Genomic DNA, 13,429 nt, shown 5'->3' on the forward strand with positions numbered 1-13,429 from the left:
GGAAACTTTCTCATACTTTGTTTCTGCTATTACTAGGGAGCACCCTCATACCCAAGTTGATTCCATATTCTGTTAGATTTTGTGTCCTTGGAAAAACAAACACGATAGAAATCAGTCAAACTAATTTGTATATAGGTACCCACAATATTCTTTGACCCAAACTGACCACCCAGCAGCATTTCATACATCTGTGTATGAGCTTTTGTGGTATTTATTTGATTTTATAAGCTGCCCTAGAGATCAACCATTAAGCGAGTTACCTGCTCCAATATAAAAACAAAACTGTTTGGGATAAATCTTCCAGTTTTAGTAGCATTTGAGTAAATTGTAAGTTTCCAAGACCTTCCAGGAAATTCACATCATACTTATCAGAAAAAGATGGTTATATGGGTAACTCACATTTGGTTGGAAAGATAAGACATGAATGTCAGACAAGATATATTCCTAAGGAAATCCTCTACACCTAAATCCAGATTGGTGGAATAACTTAGTTTGAAGGTTTTAGGCATAAAACACCTGTAGGATCTTAATGTGAAGTCACAGTTCAGCTCCAAATCCTGAATTGTGGCCCTGATAAATAAGTTCTGAGGCATATGCAGTCCTAGACCCCATTACTGGCCACCATAACTGACAATTTTATTTGTGTGGGGGGTGGGGAGTGCACATGCAGTGATGGGGGTACTGTTGTCCATCCATCCTGCATGCCTGTCTCTGTGATTGTGAATCCTGTGCATGTCTGATATATTCAGAAGCCAGATGAAGTGGTCAAATCTGCTGAAATTAGAGTTATCTGCTGCCTATTGCCTGATCCTTGGGTGGTGGAAATTGAACCCATGAAAGACAGAAAACATGACAGGAAAGAGCAAAGCCAGGCTATTCGTTAAGCTTTTGTCATCCATTTTGGTGTTACAGACTTATACTTGAGGAGTGTCCTAGTCACATGAAACAAAATAACAATGTGGAAAACCATACATTTGTGCACTAGTTTTTCCATTTTATCGTAGGTACACAGATCAAAGAAAGAATATTTCCAGGAGATTCTTAGAAAACAAGGAACTACCACCACCACAAACAACAAGAAAAAGCTGTGAGGAACAACAAAAAAGCATATAAGGATAATAAATTTCTTGTGCTCTTTATCCATGGCCACTTACATCACTTTCAGCTAGCAAGGGTGAGGTCAGAGTCTGTAACCTCTGCTTCTGATATAGAAGATATTTCAGGAAATATCTTCTGGTGTAGCAAATCATTCTGGTACCTTACTCTCCCTGCTTCTGTAGTATCCACTGCTGCAGCTTTTCTCCTCTGAGTCAGACAAATAAGACACGAGTTAGAAGGCTTTTGAAACAGTTTCATGCCCTCCCTCTCCTACATGTGTGTGTGTCCATGGCCTACTTAGTGCCCACACCAAGTTTCTGATTCAGAAGTGCTTATTTATTTTTCTCTTGTGTCTAGGCTTATGTAGTTATTAGGCCACATTTCCTGAAAAAGAGAAAAACAAGCAAGAAAGCAAACAAACAAATATGTATTTGTGTGACAGAGAGAAAAAGGAACAAGAGGAAGATTGTAATGATTATAGTAGAGCAGGTAGCCAAAGTGGGGGCATCATTTCTGAGTTCAAAATCTGCCTGGTTTACAGAAGGAGTTCCAAGATAATTGATTATATTTATGATTCCTTTAATTTTTAACTATTTGTTTAATCTCTCTTTTATTGTCGGTCTGTTGGTCATTTTGTTGGTCTGTCTGTCTCTCTGTATATCATGCTACACAGAGAAACTCCATGTCAAAGAAACCAAAACTACAAAAGTCTGCCTGGCATTCAGAAAGAGTTTGAGGATGATTAATTATACTCATCTTTTATTGTGCATTTTAATGAAAAATAACAAAAATTTAAATGATTGATTTATGTGACATTAAAAAACAATGAAAAGCAGAAGAAAAGCATGGCTGTGATGCTTCTGACCACTCTCTGTGACCTCCTTACAATTCTGCACATGCAAACTGGTTTTACTTAAGCTCTTGTCCTCTAGAGGCTGTAAATGGAAAAATAAAAATGACCTGGAAAACTAGGTCACCTGACTGCCTCCATCTTTATGAGCTCAATGTGCAATCAAATGACAAAGCAGTGAATTAGAAACAAATTAAAAAAAAGCATGCAAATGTAAAACTTTCCATGGGTTAAAGAAAGAAAAAGGAAGGTGGACTTCAAGTGAATGCCTTCAATCAGGACAGTGAGCTCTACATACAGAGAAAAACATATTCTCAAATATGCCTCTCCTCACCCCCTCAAAATTATCCATTGTAATGTTTCAGATTTGTATCTGAGTAGCCTTCTAGTTATGTGAAACAAAACACTTCAGTTATGTGGTAGAAATGTTTAATCCCAAACTGAAGTTCTAACCCTGTCTTGATTATTCACCTTTTGAATAAAAGACAATCAACTTTTATTACTTATAATAAGCTTTCAGCAGCACAGAAGAGTGGGGCCAATGTCTAAACTCTATTATTAGAATTTACTATTTTGTCCTTTCAGTCTGAACCAGTGCCCTAAGCAGACCTTGGCTCAGATTAGGCTCTGCACCTAATCCAACACCCAGAGGGAGCCCGACTCCCAGGTGCTCTGAAATACCCAGGATCACAAGAGGGGCCACATCTGACCCAACACCTACCCAAAACTTGGGAGTAACTGGGTCTCCCAGGATCCAGAGACCCAGGAACTCTGCCTAGCCAGGGTCATGGTTTCCTTCCAGTCTGAACCAGTGCCCTGAGCAAACCTTAGGCACTGACTCTGGATCCAGTCCCACAACACCCAGAGAAAGCCCGACTCCAAGTTGCTCTAACATGCACAGGATCAGAGGTGCTCTGAAATGCCCAGGATCACAGGATCACAGAGGAAGCTTAACTCCCAGAGATCAAACACAACCAAGACCACTGTACCTCTGACACACTCAAAATTACAGCTGAGGCAACAGTATCTTTCCAAACACCCATCTTAACTGGGACCCCCACAGAATAATCAGGGAAACCCAAACCCTACCAGCCAGAGGTATGGGTTCCTTGAAGCTTGCACCTGTGCCTGTATCAAACCCAGGGCTCCAGCTCCCCACACACTACTGCAATACCCTGAGAAAATTTGACTCCCCAAAGCTCTGACATAAGATCTCAGGAGCTTGGTCACAACAGGATTTCAGGATCCCAGAGGGAGCTTGACTCCCAGGAACTCTGACACACCCAGGATCTCAGGGTCACAGGGTCACAGAATCAAAGGGTAACAGAGACAGCTGGACTCTGAGGAGTTCTGACACGGCCAGGATCACAGGAGGGACAGGCTCCAGTCAGAGACAGCAAATGCAAGTAACCAGATGGTGAGAGGAAAGCACAAGAAAATAAGCAACAGAAACCAAGGCTACTTATCATCAGAACCCAGTTCTTCCACTACAGCAAATCCTGGATACCCCATCACACCAGAAAAGTACAATGTGGATTTAAAATCACATCTCTTGATTATGATAGAGAACTTTAGGAAGGACATAAATAGCTCCCTTAAAGAAATATGGGACAACACAGATAAATAAGGAGACACAAATATTTCCTTAAAGAGGAAACACAAATATCACTTAAAGAATTACAAGAAAACACAACCAAAAAGGGAAAAGAATTTAAAAAACCATCCAGAATCTAAAAATGGAAATAGAGACAATAAAGAAATCATAAAGGGAGACGACCCTGGAGACAGAAAACTTAGGAAAGAGATTAGGAGTCAGAAACAAGCATCACCAACAGAATATAAGAGATAGAAGAGAGAATTTCAAGGGAAGAAGGATCATGGAAAACATTGATGCAACAGTGAAAGAAAATGTAAAACCCAAAAAGCTTCTAACACAAAACATCTAGGAAATCCAGGACACAATGAGAAGATCAAACCTAAGGATAATATGTATAGAAGAGAGTGAAGATTCCCAACTTAAAGGGCCAGTAAATATCTTCACAAAATTATAGAAGAAACTAACTTAAAGAAAGAGATGGGGGCTGGGGATTTAGCTCAGTGGTAGAGTGCTTGCCTAGCAAGCACAAGGCCCTGGGTTCGGTCCCCAGCTCCGAAAAAAAAAAAAGAAAAAAAAAGAAAGAGATGCCCATAAACATATAGGAAGCCTACAGAACTCAAATAGATTGGACCAGAAAAGAAATTCCTCCTGTCAAAACACCAAATGCACAAAATAAAGAAAGAATAAATCAGTAAGGGAAAAATGTCAAGTAACATATAAAGGCAGACCTATAAGAATTACACCAGACTTCTCACCAGAGATTATGAAGGTCAGATGTCAAACAGACCATAAGAGAACACAAATGCCAGCCCAGGCTACAATATCCAGCAAAACTTTCAATTAACATCGATGGAGAAACCAAGATATTCCATGACAAAACCAAATATATACAATATCTTTCTACAAATCCAGCCCTACAAAGAATAATAGATGGAAAATTCCAACACAAAGGAGGAAAAACTACACCCTAGAAAAAGCAAGAAATCAATCTCCTCACAATGAAACCAAAAGAAGAGAGACACACAAACTTAATTACACCCCTAACAACAAAAATAACAGGAAGTAACAATCACTATTCCTTAATATCTCTTAACATCAATGGACTCAGTTCTCTACTAAAAAGACTAATAGACTGGATACGTAAAGAGGACCCAGCATTTTGCTACAAACAGGAAACACACCTCAGTGACAAAGACAGACATTACCTCAGAGTAAAAGGCTGGAAAACAACTTTCCAAGCAAATGGCCCAAAGAAACAAGGTGGAGTAGCAATCCTAATATCAAATAAAATTGACTTTCAACCAAAAGTCATCAAAAAAGATAAAGAAGGACACTTCATATTCATCAAAGGAAAAATCCACCATGATGAACTCTCAATCCTAAATATCTGTGCTCCAAGTACAAGGGCACTTACATTCATAAAAGAAACCTTACTAAAGCTCAAATCATACATTGTACCTCACACAATAATAGTAGGAGATTTCAAACACCCCACTCTCATCAATGGGCAGATCCTGGAAACAGAAATCAAGCAGAGATATAGAGAAACTAACAGAAGTTATGAACCAAATGGACTTAACAGATATTTATAGAACATTTCATCCTAAAACAAAAGAATATACCTTCTTCTCAGCACCTCGTGGTACCTTCTCCAAAATTGACCATATAATTGGCCACAAAACAGGCCTCAATGGATACAGGAAGGTAGAAATAATCCCATTCATCCTATCAGATCACCACATACTAAAGCTTGTCTTCAATAAAAACAAAATCGACAGAAAGCCCACATATACATGGAAGTTGAACAATGCTCTACTCAATGATAACTTAGTCAAGGAAGAAATAAAGAAATTAAAGACTTTGTAGAATTTAATGAAAATGAAGGCACAACATACCCAAATTTATGAGACATAATGAAAGCAGTGCTAAGAGGAAAACTCATAGCTCTCATTGCCTCCAAAAGAAACAGGAAAGAACATACATAAGCAGCTTGACAGCACACCTGAAAGCTCTAGAACAAGAAGAAGCAAATACACCCAAGAGGAGTAGAAGGCAGGAAGTAATCAAACTCAGGACTGATCAACTAAGTAAAAACAAAAAAGACTACACAAAGAATTAACAAAGGCAGAACAAGTCTCCAGCACCATGTCTGGTTTGTCTGGCCCACTATCCTGTCCACCTTGCTCTTTCTCTTCCTTCTTGGCCCCAGCTCAGTCCTGGGGATCTCCTTCCATCTACCCATGAACTCTCAGGAGTGTCTCCAAGAGGAGATACACAAGGACCTGCTGGTGACAGGCACATATGCGATCATGGACCAGTCTGGGGGTGCTGGTGGCCTGTGAACCCACCTCAAGATTACAGATTCTGCTGGCCATATTCTGTATGACAAAGAGGATGCAACTAACTGGAAGTGTGCCTTTATCACCAGAAGACTATGACATGTTTGAAGTATGCTTTGAGAGCAAGGGAATAGGGCAGATACCTAACCAACTTGTGATTCTAGACATGAAGCATAGAGTAGAGGCAAAAAATTATGAAGAGATTGCAAAAGTCGAGAAACTCAAACCACTGGAGGTGGGGTTACGACAGCTCAAGGACCTTTCAGAGTCTATTGTTAATGACTGCCTACATGAAGAAGTGGGAAGAGGAGATGAGGGACACCAACAAGTACACAAACACCCAGGTCCTGTACTTCAGCATCTTTTCTATGTTATGCCTCATTGGACTAATCACCTGGCAGATCTTCTACCTGCATTGCTTCTTCAAGGCCAAGACATTGACAGAGTAATGAAGCTCAGTCTTCTGTCTGCTGAAGCCAGCAGAACATCGCTGGGATGTGCCTGGCCTAGCACAAGGCCAAGCTACTAACAGTACTGAGTGTCTTGCCAGAACTGATCCTTTTGGTGTTGGAGAACATGGGCACCACCTACACCCAGCAAGTCAATGAGGACGTTTTAATGCAAATGAGGATTTGGACTGGTTTTGCAACAAGATTTTTAAAGTCACCTATGGAAAAAACAAAATAAAACAAAACAACAAACAGGGGTTACCTAGATAATGCCAAAGCCAGCATTCATCCTGGGTCACTTCACAGGATCTGTTTGAGCTGTTTGCTTTTTCTCTCTCACTTGCTCATTGCCTTGGTCCTTCATCATAGTTCTCCCAAGATTTCTTTGATCTTGGTCAGCTCCTTCATATCAGTTTTCTCTTTGGTTTCCTTGTGAAACACCTTGAACTTTCCTTGGTCCTTAGATGAAATGTTTACAAACTTCTGATGATATCCTTCATAATTTATGTCTTCTAAAAGGGTCATGGGTGGGACACACAGAAAAGTGAGCTTTGAACTATAGATAATCTCTTAAAAGAAAATCTCATTTTAGATCATTAAAATGTTTGTGCTCAACTGCTTGAAGTCCTGGTGTATGTTTGTTTAGTTCTGTCCAGTTTATCACTCGTAGGTCCTATCGATCATTTCAGGTAGAGTAGTTCCATCACATGACTGTTGTAGCTGGCCACTCCTTTCTTCACCACGGGCTCTGGCTCCCTAATCTGCTCCCTGGTTCTGAACCTTTGTAACTCTGTTACGTAAATGGGTCAACAAGACTGTAACCTTTGGAGGTTGACTTTCTCCACTCAACATAATTCCCAGGAGGTGCCCCTCAAAGGTATTGCACATACTGATTTTTCTCCAGGTTTTGCATTGTGCTTAAACATCAAATGGTTGGGCCTGGGGATTTGGACCTTAACTACTAACATTCTTATGTGAATGAAAGTTTGCATCACCCTGGGATAAATGCTTAAGAGGCCAATTGCTATGCTGTGTGGGAAGCACCATAGTTCTAAGAGAAGCTTCCCTGCTCTTGTCTGGAGTGGCTATAGCATGCTACATTTCCACATTATCATTGTTATTTTAACTTAGCCCCTTGAATATCTCATTATGGTTTTAATTTGCATTTTCCTAATGGGAGATGGTGTTGAGCATCCTTTCTTGTGCTTGTCATTTGCCATCTGTATGTCCTTGTCATACAAACAAATGTCTGTTGGTGGCTTTTGCCCATTTTTCTACATGGATCATTTGTTCACTTCACTGGTGAGTTTTGTGTGGGTCCTCTATCAAATGGGTAGTTGCTTGAACTTTTCCCATAACTTGTACCAGGAAGAATGAGTACATTTTATCAGCCCTTCATATATGGCCAATCACTGATCTAATTCCTGTTCTTCAGTGTTATCTCTGAGACGTGGACATAAAGGGTTTAACTTAGACATCTGGGAAAGTCACAGATAGTAAATACTTGAAAATATATGTTGTAAAAACAAAACCAAGGTTAACTTGGTGAGAGTTTTGGTACCTCTAGGCAGTTCTGGGAGTGTACCTCAGTTAGGTAGGTAGAGTGCCTACCTAACATACGGGAAGGCTCTGGGCCTGATTGCCAGCACTAGGGGGAAAGTAGGTACAAATGCTTATAAACAGGAGAAATACTCATTCATGATCTAATGTCTTTCCCACCTCTCCTGGGAAAGTGGTTTTAATCCTGCTGTTGTTACAGGGCCTGTCTTAATTACAGTCCTGAAAATTATCGGACTTAGGCCCATGTTGCTTACAGTAAAGAAGTGAAATATTGAAGTTATCAGAGAACACTACTAAGATGACCTGGTTGAAGTATGAAGGTGAACAGGAATGATTTATGTGGTTAAGTCTCAGGCTGTTCTGTTAAGGTTCCAGTTACTATAAACTCAAAAGCCTTTGTCTTATGACTCCCATAAACTCTTGCATGACATCAAGTGTTCGCTAGTACAACAGTGCCATCTGCTGTTGAAGAATGATAGGTCTCACTTCTAAGATCTTAGAATGCTAGTCTTCAGCATGGCAACAGCAGATGATCAGAAATCTGTAACATTCATATATCAAGTGCCAGAAGAACAATTTAAGTATGAGAAGAATAAACAATAAGAATAAGAAGTTTGTCCAAGTAGTTAAGGTGTATGTAATAGACTTCAAGATTTTAGCCAAGAGAAGCAGTAAAAAAAATATAAGGTATGTCAGTAAGCAAACAGGGCAAAGAGACCTAGAGAGTTTAGTGAAAAGTCGAAGTGAACTTCACTGAGATAAAAACCAGGAAAATATGATCACGAGTATCTCCTAGTGCTTGTAGATACCTTTTCAGGAATAGATAGAAGCTTTCCTCACCAAGCAAGAGATGATCTCGGTAGTCATCCTGATAGCCATCAAGTCTCAGCCCTCACCAGCTGTTGGGGCTAAGAGCTGGGACTGAGAGGGACACTCAGATCTTCAAAAAGCTCCCTAGACTTGCATATCAGATAAGTGGATACATCAGAGACGTGACTGGGAGGTTGCTATAATGCTCACTTGAAGAGTGTGCTTTAGAAACAAGAATTTCATGTTTGCCCTGGTTTCCATTGGGATAGGTGTGGGGATAGGCTTGATTTCTATTGCAAATGATGTAACACTGTATATGCTAGTACTTCTAGTTTAGAAGTTCTAAAAGACAGTCATGACCTTGGTGTGTAGGTTCAGATAGTGCCCAGATTGGAATCCTGATACTAAAGAGTTTAGGTACTGCAAGGTCAGGTACAAGGACATTTGCTGTTGCTCTGCAATGAAAGGCTTATAGAGAATTCAGAACTGCCATTGACTCAGATATAAAAACAGTAAAAAAGACTTTTTAGTTGACCTCCAAGAATACCTAACCTCCCTCTCAGAGGTAGTCCTTCAGAATAGGAGAAGATTAGACCTGATATTCCTTAAAGAAGGAGTCTGTGTGCTACACTGAAAGAAGAATGTTGCTTCTATGTAGACCATTCAGGAGTAAAGACTCCATGAGTAAACTTAAAAAAAAAAAAAGGTTAGACAAAAGACAGAGAGACAGAGACCATCAGGGATGGTTCAAGAGCTGGTTTAGTAAATCTCCTTGGATGACTACTCTGATATCTTCCCTTATGGGACCCTTCTTAATTTTGCTTCTGTTTCTGATTATAAGTCCATGTGTGTTAAATAAGCTAGTTACCTTCATTAGAGAAAGAGTAAGTGCTGTTCAGATTTTGATGTTACATCAGCAAGATCATGTTTTAATTTAGTTCTATGATTAGAACTAGCCACTAGAAGAAGTGGGGAATGAAAGAATAAAAATGCAGCTAAGAAGTCAGAAGTTTACAAATGCTATCTCACCCCTAAGAAGCCCTAAATACCTCAAATTCCAGACCCTGCCCTCTACCTGTAACTAAGTAAAAGGTCACATTTCCTGAGTCTGCTCTCCCAGGAACTAGATAAAAGGACTTAGATAAAGTCCTTAGATATGTGATTCTAGACCTAGTAAAGATAACAGAAAGCTTCTTCCAGAAACTAGCTGACCATAAAGTTAGATTAAAATCTTAGAGAACAACCTTGAGAAGCAGGAAGCTTCTAGGAACTAGCGGACCATAAAGTTAAGCAATCTTGAGAGATAGGAAGCTTCTCCTTGTGATTTTCCAATGACGCCATCCCTGCTCCCTTGGGTTGTGGCTTCTTCCTTTAAATACCCTTTCTCCCAGCCTCTCGGGGTCGAACTCCACTGCCCCTGCGTGGGATACGAGTCTCAACCCCAGTGCACTGGTTCCTATCAATAAACTTCATGTGATTACAGCAAAATAAATAAATAAATAAATAAATAAATAAATAAATAAATAAATAAATAAATAAAATAAACTTTTGTGTCAAAATCCACTTGTGGAATTTTAAATGCAAAACAATGGTCGGTAAAATTAGCCCAACAAGAGACTTCTAATTTCTGACTTGTGCCTTCCCCTTTTTAAGGAGCAATGACAGCTACTCTATTAGTTTTCTGTTTTCTGTTCTGAAAAATGTCAGTTTTTCAGAGAGGAGAAAATAGAGCATTTTGCCCATGGTTTTGTATCTAAGAACATCTGTAAACTTAAGCTTTGTACAGTGGAAATTCTTTCAAGTCCTTTCGTTTGTTTTACTTCATGCCAAAAACAACCAACTTGTACACTGTGCTTGAAGAGCAGTTGCCTTTGACAATAGGCTCACACAAACACATATCAGCTTTATAAACAAGTATATTAGCTGCTTCCATCCATTTTCAGCATATGCAAAATAATCTGAGAATAATACAGTTTCAATAATCCTTGTTCGGTACCATTGTCATGGCCCAACCCCCACCCTCTCAGAGCCACCTGTTGGAGATTTTTGTGCAAACTTTCACAAATAAAGGCTAGCAGAAATGAAAAAAAAAAGGAATCAACAAAAGTAGGAGCTGGTTCTTTGAGAAAATCAACAAAATAGATAAACCCTTAGCCAGACTAAGTAGAGGGCACAGAGAGTGTATACAAATTAACAAAATCAGAAATGCAAAGGGAGACATAACAATAGAATCTGAGGAAATTCAAAAATCATCAGATCCTACTACATAACCCTATATTCAATAAAACTGGAAAATCTAGAGGAAATGGACAATTTTCTAGACAAATACCAGGTACCAAAATTCAATCAAGAACAGATAAATCATCTAAACAACCCCATAACTTCTAAAGAAATAGAAACAGTTATTAAAAGTCTCCCAACCAAAAAGAGCCCAGGATGAGACAGGTTTAGTAAAGAATTCTATCAGACATTCATAGAAGACCTAATACCAATACTGTCCAAACTATTCCACAAAATAGAAGCAGACAGAGCACTACGCAACTGCTTCTATGAAGCCACAATTATGCTTATACCTAAACAACACAAAGAGCCAACAAAAAAGAGAACTTTAGACCAATTTCCCTTATGAATATTCACACACATACACACACACACACACACACACACACACACACACACACACAAACAAACAACTCAATAAAATTTTCGCAAACCGAATCCAAGAACACATCAAACAATCATACATCATGATCAAATATGCTTCATCCCAGGGATGCAGGAATAATTCAATATATGGAAATCCATCAATGTAATCCACTGTATAAACAAACTCAAAAAAATCACATGATCATTTCTTTAGATGCTAAGAAAGCATTTAACAAAATTCAACACCCCTTCATGATAAAAGTCTTAGAAAGATCAGGAATTCGAGGCCTATACCTAAACATAGTAAAAGCAATACACAGCAAACCAATAGCTAACATTAAACTAAATGGAGAAAATGGAGAGAAGCCTGAAGCAATCCCACTAAAATCAGGGACTAGACAAGGCTGCCCACTCTCTCCCTACTTATTCAATATAGTTCTTGAAGTCCTAGCAAGAGCAATCAGAAAATGAAAAGAGGTCAAAGGGATAGAAATTGGAAAGGAAGAAGTCAAAATATCACTATTTGCAGATGATATGATAGTGTACTTAAGTGACCCCAAAAGTTCCACCAGAGAACTACTAAACATGATAAACAACTTCAGCAAAGTGGCTGGGTATAAAATTAACTCAAACAAATCAATAACCTTCCTCTACTCAAAGGATAAACAGGCTAAGAAAGAAGTTAGGGAAATGATACCCTTCACAATAGTCACAAATAATATAAAATACCCTGGTGTGACTCTAACCAAGTAAGTGAAATATCTGTATGACAAGAACTTCAAATCTCTGAAGAAAGAAATTGAAGAAGATCTCAGAAGATGTTTCCATGATCTCCCATGCTCATGGATTGGCAGGATTAATATAGTAAAAATGACCATTTTGCCAAAAGCAATCTACGGATTCAATGCAATCCCATCAAAATTTCAACTCAGTTCTTCAAAGAGTTAGAAGAGCAATTTGTAAATTCATTTGGAATAACAAAAAACCCAGAATAGCAAAAACTATACTCAATAAAAGAACTTCTGGAGGAATCACCATTCCTGACCTCAAGCAGTATTGCAGAGCAATAGTGATTTAAAACTGTATAGTATTGGTACAGAGATAGGCAGGTAGGTCAGTGGAATAGAATTGAAGACCCAGAATTGAACCCACACACCTATGGTCACTTGATCTTTGGCAAAGGAGCCAAAACCATCCAGTGGAAAAAAGATAGCATTTTCAACAAATAGTGCTGGTTCAACTGGAGGTCAACATGCAGAAGAATGCAAATCAATCCATGCTTATCACCCTGTACAAAGCTTAATTCCAAGTAAATCGAGGACCTCCACATCAAACCAGATACACTCAAACTAACAGAAGAAAAAATGGGGAAGAGTCTTGATCACATGGGCACTGGGGAAAATTTCCTGAACAAAACATCAATGGCTTATGCTCTAAGATCAAGAATCAACAAATGGGACTTCATAAAACTGCAAAACTTCTGTAAGGCAAAGGACACTGTCATTAGGACAAAAATAGCAGCCAACAAATGGGAAAAAGATCTTTATAATCCTATATCTGATAGACAAAGAACTCAAGAAGTTAGACTCCAGGGAGCCAAATAACCCTATTAAAAAATGGGGTACATTTTCATAGCAGCCTTGTTTATAATAGCCAGAAGTTGGAAAGAACCTAGATGTCCCTCAACAGAGTAATGGATACAGAAAATGTGGTACATCTACACAATGGAGTGCTACTCAGCTATCAAAAACAATGATTTTATGAAATTCTTAGGCAGATGGATAGAACTAGAAAGTATCCTCCTGAGTGAGGTAACCCAATCACAAAAGAACACACATGATATGTACTCACTGATAAGTGGATATTAGCCCAAAACCTTGAATTACCCAAGATACAATCCACAGACCATATGAAGCTCAAGAAGATGGATGACCAAAGTGTGGATGCTTCAGTTTATTTCTTACAATGGAAAACAAAATACTCACAGGAGGAAATACAAAGTATGGAGCAGAGACTGAAGCAAAGGCCATCCAGAGACTGCCACACATGGGGATCCATCCCACATGCAGTCACCAAACCC

At 39.0% G+C, this 13,429-nt stretch overlaps 1 pseudogene; it reads left to right on the forward strand.

Annotated features, from left to right (window-relative positions):
- Positions 1–5,690: 5,690 nt before the first annotated feature.
- Tmed10-ps1 (transmembrane p24 trafficking protein 10, pseudogene 1) lies at positions 5,691–6,333 on the forward strand (annotated as a pseudogene).
- Positions 6,334–13,429: the final 7,096 nt, after the last annotated feature.

Source organism: Rattus norvegicus, chromosome 4, assembly GCF_036323735.1.
Source record: "Rattus norvegicus strain BN/NHsdMcwi chromosome 4, GRCr8, whole genome shotgun sequence".
Classification (NCBI taxonomy): domain Eukaryota; kingdom Metazoa; phylum Chordata; class Mammalia; order Rodentia; family Muridae; genus Rattus; species Rattus norvegicus.